Below are 8,990 nucleotides of genomic sequence, written 5' to 3' on the forward strand. Positions count from 1 at the left end.
TTGTGTGAAACCTCCAAAAAAAAAAAAAAAAAAAAAAAGATGTAGTCTCCATTTCACCCCAGCCTTTCAGCCGCCAGGATTGCAAGCATGCATGCGTGCCTAGTGGGTGCAGGTTGACCCGGGAACTGACCCCTGATCTTCCATATGGCCTCCAGCATTGCAGGGCATCGCATTACCACTGTGCCCCCTCATCTGGGTCTATACAACTTTTTCTAACCCACAGGACTAGGATTTCTGAAAGCTCATGCCTGCCAACCTAATAGTATTCCCTTCCTAGCGCTGAAAGATTGTGGAGTCACAGTACTTACGGACCTGCCTAGCTTTAAGGGTCTGTGGCTTGGGAGCAATTTCGCCTGGCAATTTTTTTTTTTTAACATAGAATTATTTTACTTAACTTTATTTATTTTAATTTGACCAGAGAGAGAGAGTGAGAAGGAAAGAGAAAGCATGCTGCCAGGTCTGGTACTCGAACTGTGGTCAGCCACAAGGGAGTCTGGCGCCCTTAACTACCATGCCACCTGCCGGCCTCTTGGCTGTCAATTTTCACAGTACATCTATAGGTCCCCAGTAATCTTGCATGCTTTGTGTGTAGTAGCCCATCCAGTCCTCCCCCAAAACCTACAAGCCGACCCTTGGTCTGCTTGCTGTCACCATTTTATGGATAAGGAAAGTGGCCCAGACAGGCTCAGCCATTTGCTCAGGGTCACACAATGCACACGTTCTCCCACCCCGCAATCCCACTCCTACGTGAAGCACCCTAGGAAACCTTCTGCCCAAGAGTACCAGGAGACATGCGCAGATGATTGGTTTGATTCCAGATCTCATGTCTACCCTCTGTCCTCCTCGAAGAAAGACACAGAAATCACTGGGCAGTTACTCTGTCAGCAGGTGTCACCTTCTACCTCACCGCAGCCAGAGACCTGCCATGTATACCAAAGGATCTGCCCCTACCACCTCCAGGCCTCAGTAATAAGTTGGTTTCCCAGTTCACCTCAGAATCCTACCCACCTCGGGACCAGCAGATGGCATAGCAGTTACATTGTTGGACTCCTCCATGGCTGACCGAGGTTCAAGTCCCAGACCCAGCGGCTTGAAAATCACACCAGGCGCGTTTGTGTGCACGCGCAGGATCCCTAGAGGACAATGGAGAAGGGATTGTTGTGTGGCCATCCACCCTGGCGGTGATCTCTTACTTCCCCTCTCCTCCCTTTGTCTCTGTCTCTCTCTGGTGAGCGCATGCACCCTAAGGTCAAAAACTCTCAAAAAAAAAATTCTATCAACCTCATCAACAGGGGTTCAGATGTGTTGTTCCAAATTTTTTTTGTTTTCAATATTTTTAGGTTTTTGCCATAGGGCATGTGCACTTGCTGGAGATAGAGGGAAAGTGGCTTAGCTACCACGCCACCTGCTGGCCCCACTCCAACTTATTTTTGCATTTCATGATACATATTTGGATTAGGACATACAAGTACTAAAGTGAATTTATATAAATGGGTAAATGGTCATTTTGAACTCGGTAAGTATTATTGATAATGTTTTCTTTTACTGAATCTGTTGGACAATTCTCATTAAACATTCTAGACAACGCAAAAGGATGGGTAGGGGCCAGCCCTGAAGGCTAATGGCTAAAGGAGCCAGACCCAACATGGCTGACTGTAGCTCAAATCCTTGAAAAACACACCAGCTGTGTGTGCATAAATGCCCAGAATCCCAACAAGATGGAGCAAGGAAGAAGAGATTGTGGCATGACCACGTCCCATCAGAAGGTGCTTTCTCCCTTTCTTTCTCTCTTTGCTCTCTCTCTCTCTGTCCCTCTGGTGAGTATGTATGCTCTCTGGCAAATAAAAAGGAAAAACTAAAAATTAAAGGTGGGTGGAATAAAACTCTATTTGCATAATTATCAGCTACATAGAAACCCCCAAATAATATGCAGATACAGTATTTGAATTAATGAGAAGTTGCTGAATATAAAGCTAAAACATTTATTTACATTTCTATAGAATTTCTACATATCAGCAATAATCAATGAACTATTTTAAAAATTTTGCTATACAGCACATGCACTCACCAGGGACGGGGGTGGGGGGGGTAAGAAAGCACCTCCCAGGGGGGGATGGCCATGCCTCAGTCTTTTCTCCTCCTCTCTCCCCTTGGACTTTGGGCATGCACACACACATGGCTGGCATGTTTCTTAAGTTGCCAGCCATGTGTGTGTCACCATGCCACCAGCTGGTCTAATAAAATTTTTTTTTTAAAGACTTAGCATAGGGGACCAGCAGGTGGCATGGTGTTTAAGGTGCTGGAAACTCCCACCACCACAGGTCGAGTCCCAGACCTGGTGGCTTGCTTTCTCACTTTCTCTCTCTCTCTCTCTCTCTCTGAGGGTCTCTCTCTGGTCAAATTAAAAATAAGTGAATGAATAAAGTTAAATAAATAGTTCTTTAAAAGAAAAAAAAAGACTTGGGGGCTGACAGGTGGTGTGGTGGTTAAGGGTCATGGCTGACCCACATGGCTGACCACGGTTCGAGTCCTGAACCTAGTGGCTTTTTTTCTTCACTTTTCTTTTTCTCTCTCTCTTGCTTTCTCACTTTCACTTTCTCTCTCTCTCACTCTGTCCTTCTCTGGTCCAATACAAATAAATAAATATACAAATAAATAAAGTTAAATAAAAACCAATTCTTTAAAAAGAAAAAAAAAAGATTTAGCATAAAGGGCCAGCAGGTGGCATGGTAATTAAGGCACTGAATACTCCCACATGGCCAACCACGGTTCAAGTCCTGGACCTGGTGACTTGCTTTCTCACTTTCCTTCTCTGTGTGTGTCTTTCTCTGCTCAAATTAAAATAAATGAATGAATAAATAAAATTAAATAAACCGTTCTTTAAAAAAAAAAGACTTAGCATAAAGAATATATAAAGTACATTCATAAAACAAAAAGAAAAAGCAAAGATAAGTAGTAAACATGAGTAAGAGCTTTGAGAAGGTATCTGACAGAGGAAGAAACACAAATAGCCGAGTAACGTGTGACAATTTATCCCGTGTCATTAGTAGCCAGAGAAGTGCAAGTTAAAACCTTGTATTCTTTCACACTTACCAGAGTGACTACAATCAGAAAATTGGACATTAGGTTCTGGAGCAACAAGAACAACTGCCATCCACTGCTGGCGGTAGACTAAACTGGGAAAATCACTTTAGAAAAGAGCTTGCCTTATCCAATAAAGATTACTATGCACGTGTTCCCCCAGCCAGCAATTCCACCCCACGTGAGGGGCCCTAGAAAAACTTCTGCCAAAGAGTACCAGGAGACAGGCAGATGTTCACAGCAGAGGTGTTTAGCAGGGCCAGGACCTGAGAGACCTCTCTGGACACAAAACTTAAGCTGATGCTCACCTGCAGGGTTGCTGTAAGTTGTGGCCTTAGCGTTGATAGTTGGATGAATGGTAATGCCCCAAAAGATACATCCATGTCCTCAAAACGTGGATGTGACCTTGTTTGGAAAAGCATCTTTGAAGATGTAATTAAGTTAAAGATCTGGAAATGAGATCATTTTGGATAATCAGGATGGGCCCTAAATTCAATGACAAATGTCGTTTTTATAAGAGATATACAGAAGGAGCCAGGAGGTGGTGCAGTGGTTGGGGCACTAGACTCCCCCATGGCCGACTGTAGTTCAAGTCCTGGACCTGGTGGCTTGCTTTCTCGCTTTCCCTCTGTTCTCTTTGGTGAGCATGCATGCCTTGTAGCAAATTTCAAAATAACAATAATAATTGGGACCAGCAGTTAGCGTAATGGCTATGTTGCTAGACTCCCATGTAGTCGACCGTGGTTTGAGTCCTGGACCCGGTGGCTTAAAACTCATGCCAGGTGTGTGTGCGTGCGTGCCCAAGATCCCGAGAGGAGAAGGGAGGAGAAGGGATTGCAGCATGGCCATCCCCCCTGGGGGATGATTTCTCACTTTCTGTCTTTCTGTCTCTCTCTGTCTTTCTGGCGAGCGCATGCGCCCTATAGCAAAAAACAAACAAACAAACAAACAAAAAAACTCTCCAAAAAAACAACAATAATAATTAATAAACTTAGATAATTTTTAAAAGAGAGAGAGACACAGAAGAGAAACATAAAGAGGCCATATGAAGACAGAGGCAGAGGCTGCAGTCATGTAGCCTTAGCTAAGGAACACTAGGCGCCACCAGAAGCTAGAAGGAGCAAGGAAAGATTCTTTCCTAAAGCCTATGAAGGGACATGGCCCTGCCAACACCTTGGTCACAGACCTCTGGCCTCGATAGCTGTGAGAAAATTAACTAGTGTTTCGAGGGTTCAGTTTGTGGTCATTTGTTAGAGCAGCACCAGGAAACTAATACAGTGTCTCTCGTGCTTCACCTTAGAGAGGAAAACACAGTCCTAAACTCTATCCACAGTTGCACAGATGAGCAGAACGTGGTGCCACCTAACCACAGCAGAGAGAACGAATGCAGCTGCATGCGTCAATTCGGATGAATCTCAAAACAATGTTGAGTGAAAGAAGCAAATCAGAGAAAACTATAGATAGACGATTTCATTTATTTTTTGAGAGGTTTTTCCTCTCGGGATCTTGGGCACACACCTACACACGTGCCTGGCATGAGTTTAAGCCATCGGGTTCAGGACTCAAACCACGGTTGACTACATGGGAGTTCAGTGAACCATTAAGCCAACTGCTGGTCCCATGATTCCATTTATATAAATTTCAAAGATAGGTTTACATGCACAGGTGGTAAAACTATTAGGTTGTCAGAAAAATCATTTTTGGAAAGAAAAATACATTATGACTTTTCCCACAACCCAATATAAAGAAAAGCAACTGACTGATAAACACAAAATAGGGAGTGCTGGGCCAGCAAACGGCAGAGAGGTTAAGGCAGCCGGTCTCACAGGGCCAATCGTGCAGTTTGTCCTGGACCACGAGGCTTGAAAAGCATGCCAGATGCATGTGTGTGCGTGCCCAAAATCCCAAGAGGAGGATGGAGGTGAAAGAGACTGGGATGTAGCCATCCCTCCCGGAGGGTGATTTCTCACTCTCTCTCTCTCTCACTCTCTCTCTCTCTTTCTCTCACAAGCCCCTCTCCATTCATGCAAACTACAAAATTTTGTGTAAAAATAGGGAATACTTCCGGGAGGGAGAAACAGGTGATCAGGAAGAGGCGCTTGGCACTTTCATAAGGTGTGTTTAAGTTGAGTGTTGGGTGAAGTGGCAGCTCTTGCGTTATTTCTCTCTATATCTTGCATTTTGATATTTTTGGTACAGTATGTAATGAAAATTAATTAACACAGAAACTATAGGCTACGGAAATGAATGCTGATGATATGTGTCTCTCTTAGATGAAAGATTCCTTAAGAAGGCTGGCCCCATTGCCTAGTGGTTAGGATAGCAGGATCCCATGTGGTCTACTGCACTTCAAATCCCAGCCCTGGCAGCTTGAAACACACACTGGGTGCATATGTGTGCATGCCCCAAATCCTGACAGGATGGAGAAATGGAGAAGGGATTGCAGCATGACCATGCTTTACTTGGGGCGGGGGGTGCATTTCTTCTCTCTCTCTCTGTCTCTCTTTAGCCAGAACATGTACCCTCTGGCAACCAACAAAAGCTTCCATATGATATGGCTAGGTTCCCCGCCAGTAGTCAGTCATCTAGCACATATGCACCGAGCTGTGAATGAGGACCGATACTGAGTGGCTCCCTGGGGCCCATGACGAGTTTGCCAGAAAAGGTGGTGGGAGTGGAAAGAACTCTATGTGCAATTAAACTGTAAATGCAGCACTATGCTTAAGGGCCACAACTTGCAATGCTTTTGGGTTACTCAAAGCATGAAAGTTTTAGATAATTGAAGGAAAACAGTTCATTAAAAATGAGAGATTAAACACATGCATTTAGCATTCCAAAACCCACTAAAATAAGACAAAGGTATTTAAAAAAATAAAAAGACATAAACCCTGCAGGACAAAGGGAACAGGATAAGAGTCAGCAGCCAAAAAAATAAATAAAACAACACAAACCAACAAAAGCCCAACAACAAGAAAAAGAAAGCTGGAAAGCAGATGGGCAAGTGGTAATTTTTTCTTTTCTTTTCTTTTTGGATTAGTTTTTCCTATGGGGCGCGTGCACTCACCAGAAAGACAGAGAGAGACAGAGAGACAGAAAGTGAGAAATCATCCCCCAGGGGGGATGGCCACACCACAATCCCTTCTCCTCCATTCTCCTCTCGGGATCTTGGGCATGCACACACCCGGTGTCAGTTTAAGTCACCGGGTCCAGGACTCAAACCATGGTCAACTACATGGGAGTCCAGCGACATAGCCATTACGCTAACTGCTGGTCCCAGAATGAAGGGTTTTAGGACAGACAGCAACAAGGACTTCTAGAATTGGGGTGACTGTGAAGCTTAAGAACAGATTTGGGGAGGAGGCGGCTGGAAGAGGCACAGCAGTAAAACGCAACGCTCTGGGAGGCTGACCCACATATAGGAAGGGTCCAGGTTTGCTTCCAAAGACCTCCCTAAAACACCAGGCACACCTGTGCCCACAATCCAGGGCAGGCTAGCGCTGGGGAGGGACTGCCAGCACCCAGTTCCGAGTGCTGTTCTGTCTCTTTCACTTAGAGAAGAAATAAATAAGTAAACTTTAGCAAACAAATAAACCAACGAAAAAATGGAGAATGGATTGGAAGGCTGTTGAAGATGCTGCCAAGCTCCATACCGTCCTGCTCCAGCCTGGTTGCTGCCCCACCCCTGAGGCTGGCAGAGACAGGAGTTCCTAAGAGGGAACGGCAGAGTCTCTTTCCTGGGATAGAAGTATGGCCGACCACAGTGACCCTGAGTAACTGTTGCCACACTGTGCGCGAAGACACCCCTAGTTCTCTGCTCCCCATTGGTACCCAGGATTCCTATTTATCTGAGGAATCCAACCAGGCCAGAGGAAAGACAGTGGAGGCACGGGCCTTTCCACTAAGACACAGCCCATCCTTTCGCACCCGCCCGAGGTAAATATTGCCCTCTCCAGAGACCGAGGGGAAACTTGCCTGGCACTAGCGTCTACCAGCTGTGTGCAAATGGGTAGCTTGCTTTACCTCTCTGTGCCTCCATTTCCTTGTTTGTATCTGCAAGGTCCTCGGAGATTTGCAAGCACTAAGGGAGATGTTCCGGAATAAGCTAAGTGGAGCCAAGTTCCCCACAGAGCTTGCGTTGTGTTAGTGCCCGTCTCTCCCGGCTCCACAGCCAAGTGGCAGGACTGGAACCCAGACACTCAGAGTCTTCCAAGCTCTGTTCCCTTACATTTTTCCTCTGGCTTGCTCTAAGGCCATCACTCCCCCTTTGAACCCCCACTCTCACTCCGTTGTCCCCAGTCTCAATGAAGACTGGGTGAAAGAATTCACTCACATCCCCTAAGTCCTGCTGAGGGTCCACCAGCTTTCCTTGCCCTTGGTAAACTCAGCCCTAGGTTCCCAGACCCATGCTCCTCCTTCACCTTCCCTGGTCTTACAGGTCACAGAAGAAGGCTTTTGGGAAATCTGGAGACATGAAGTGTTCGCACAGGGATCTGGGAGATGGGATCCGAGGGCCGAGTCTGCTTTCCCAGGCTACTCCTGAGCGCATGTGCATACACAGAGGCTGTGTGGGAACAGCAGCTCTCCCCCAAGCCAGGGCGCGTTTAAACAACTGCTTTGAGACCTGGGGGAGCGGGAACTGGCTTCTGGGCCTTCCAAATCTACAATGGAACCTCCAGTGCCCTGAGCTGCAGTTTCCACAGGGTAGCAGCTCCTGGGGTGCCGGGAGGCCAGGGATAAAGAGCCCCGACAATCAACAGCCCTGTGCAGGGCGGGAGGCCGGGTGCACCTTCCCAGAGCGGCCTGAGCGCTCTGCTCCAGGAGCCAGCGAAGGCCCCAGCGACTTAGCGTGACTGAGCGACACACAACAACAGCGACCTCAGAATGAGTCAGGGGAAAAGAGCAGAAAGACTTCTCAGAAACCCCAGAGAAAATCCGAAAGGACCCAACACACCCACCCACTCCCTGCTCCAAGCCTACTGTCAGCAGCTTAAGCCACAAAGCCTCCCTTCCCCGGGAAGCCCCAGTGCCCTGCTCCCCTGCGGGTACCACACATCCAGGATGAGAACATTCCTTTCAGCCCCTAAGAAGGAAGCCGGCCCAGCCCGCCAGGGAGGAGAAGACGGATTCCATCACCATTGTTCTCGCTCAGAGGGCAGGGCGCACAACCCGGGAGGAGCTGCAGGGTGGAGGCCCAGGGTCTGTCTGAGCAGCCCAGCCGCCAGGAGTACCTTCCTTGCTCGCTCGGGTCTCCCCTGGATTGCCCGCGTCCCTTCTCCCTCCTTCCTCTCTTCCCACCTCTCAAAAATGTCTTCAGCGCTCAGAATGCTCAGAGCAAAGGAGGCCCAGCCCTGCCCGCGGCAGAGCGCCCCTGCAGATCCGTAGCCAGGATCCCGAGTGAAATCAGAGCACAGCTCCAGGCATGGAGACCCCACACCACGATTCCCACCCAGGGTAGAGTTTGCCCATCAGAATGGACTTGTTCCATGTGGTCATCACCCCCACACATTCACATGGCAGTTAGGTGACAAATGACCAACAATCATTTGTTCTTTCACTGCTTTGACCAAACCCGTAGCAGGCATTGTTCCAGGCACTGGGGCAGAGCAGTGCGCTAAACACAGGTCCCTGGGAACCAGCAGTTAGCGTAATGGCTATGTCGCTGGACTCCCACGTAGTGGACCGTGGTTCCTGTCCCGGACCCGGTGGCTTAAAACTCACGCCGGGCGCGTGTGCGTGTGTGCCCAAGATCCTGAGAGGAGAATGGAGGAGAAGGGATTGCGGCGTGACCATCCCCCATGGGGGGTGATTTCTCACTTTCTGTCTCTATGTCTCTCTCTGTCTGTCTGGCGAGCGCACGCGCCCTACAGTGAAAATCTCTCCAAAAAAAAACACAGGTCCCTGTCCGCGGC

This window comes from Tupaia chinensis, unplaced genomic scaffold, assembly GCF_000334495.1.
Source record: "Tupaia chinensis unplaced genomic scaffold, TupChi_1.0 Scaffold000132_1, whole genome shotgun sequence".
NCBI classification, from domain to species: domain Eukaryota; kingdom Metazoa; phylum Chordata; class Mammalia; order Scandentia; family Tupaiidae; genus Tupaia; species Tupaia belangeri.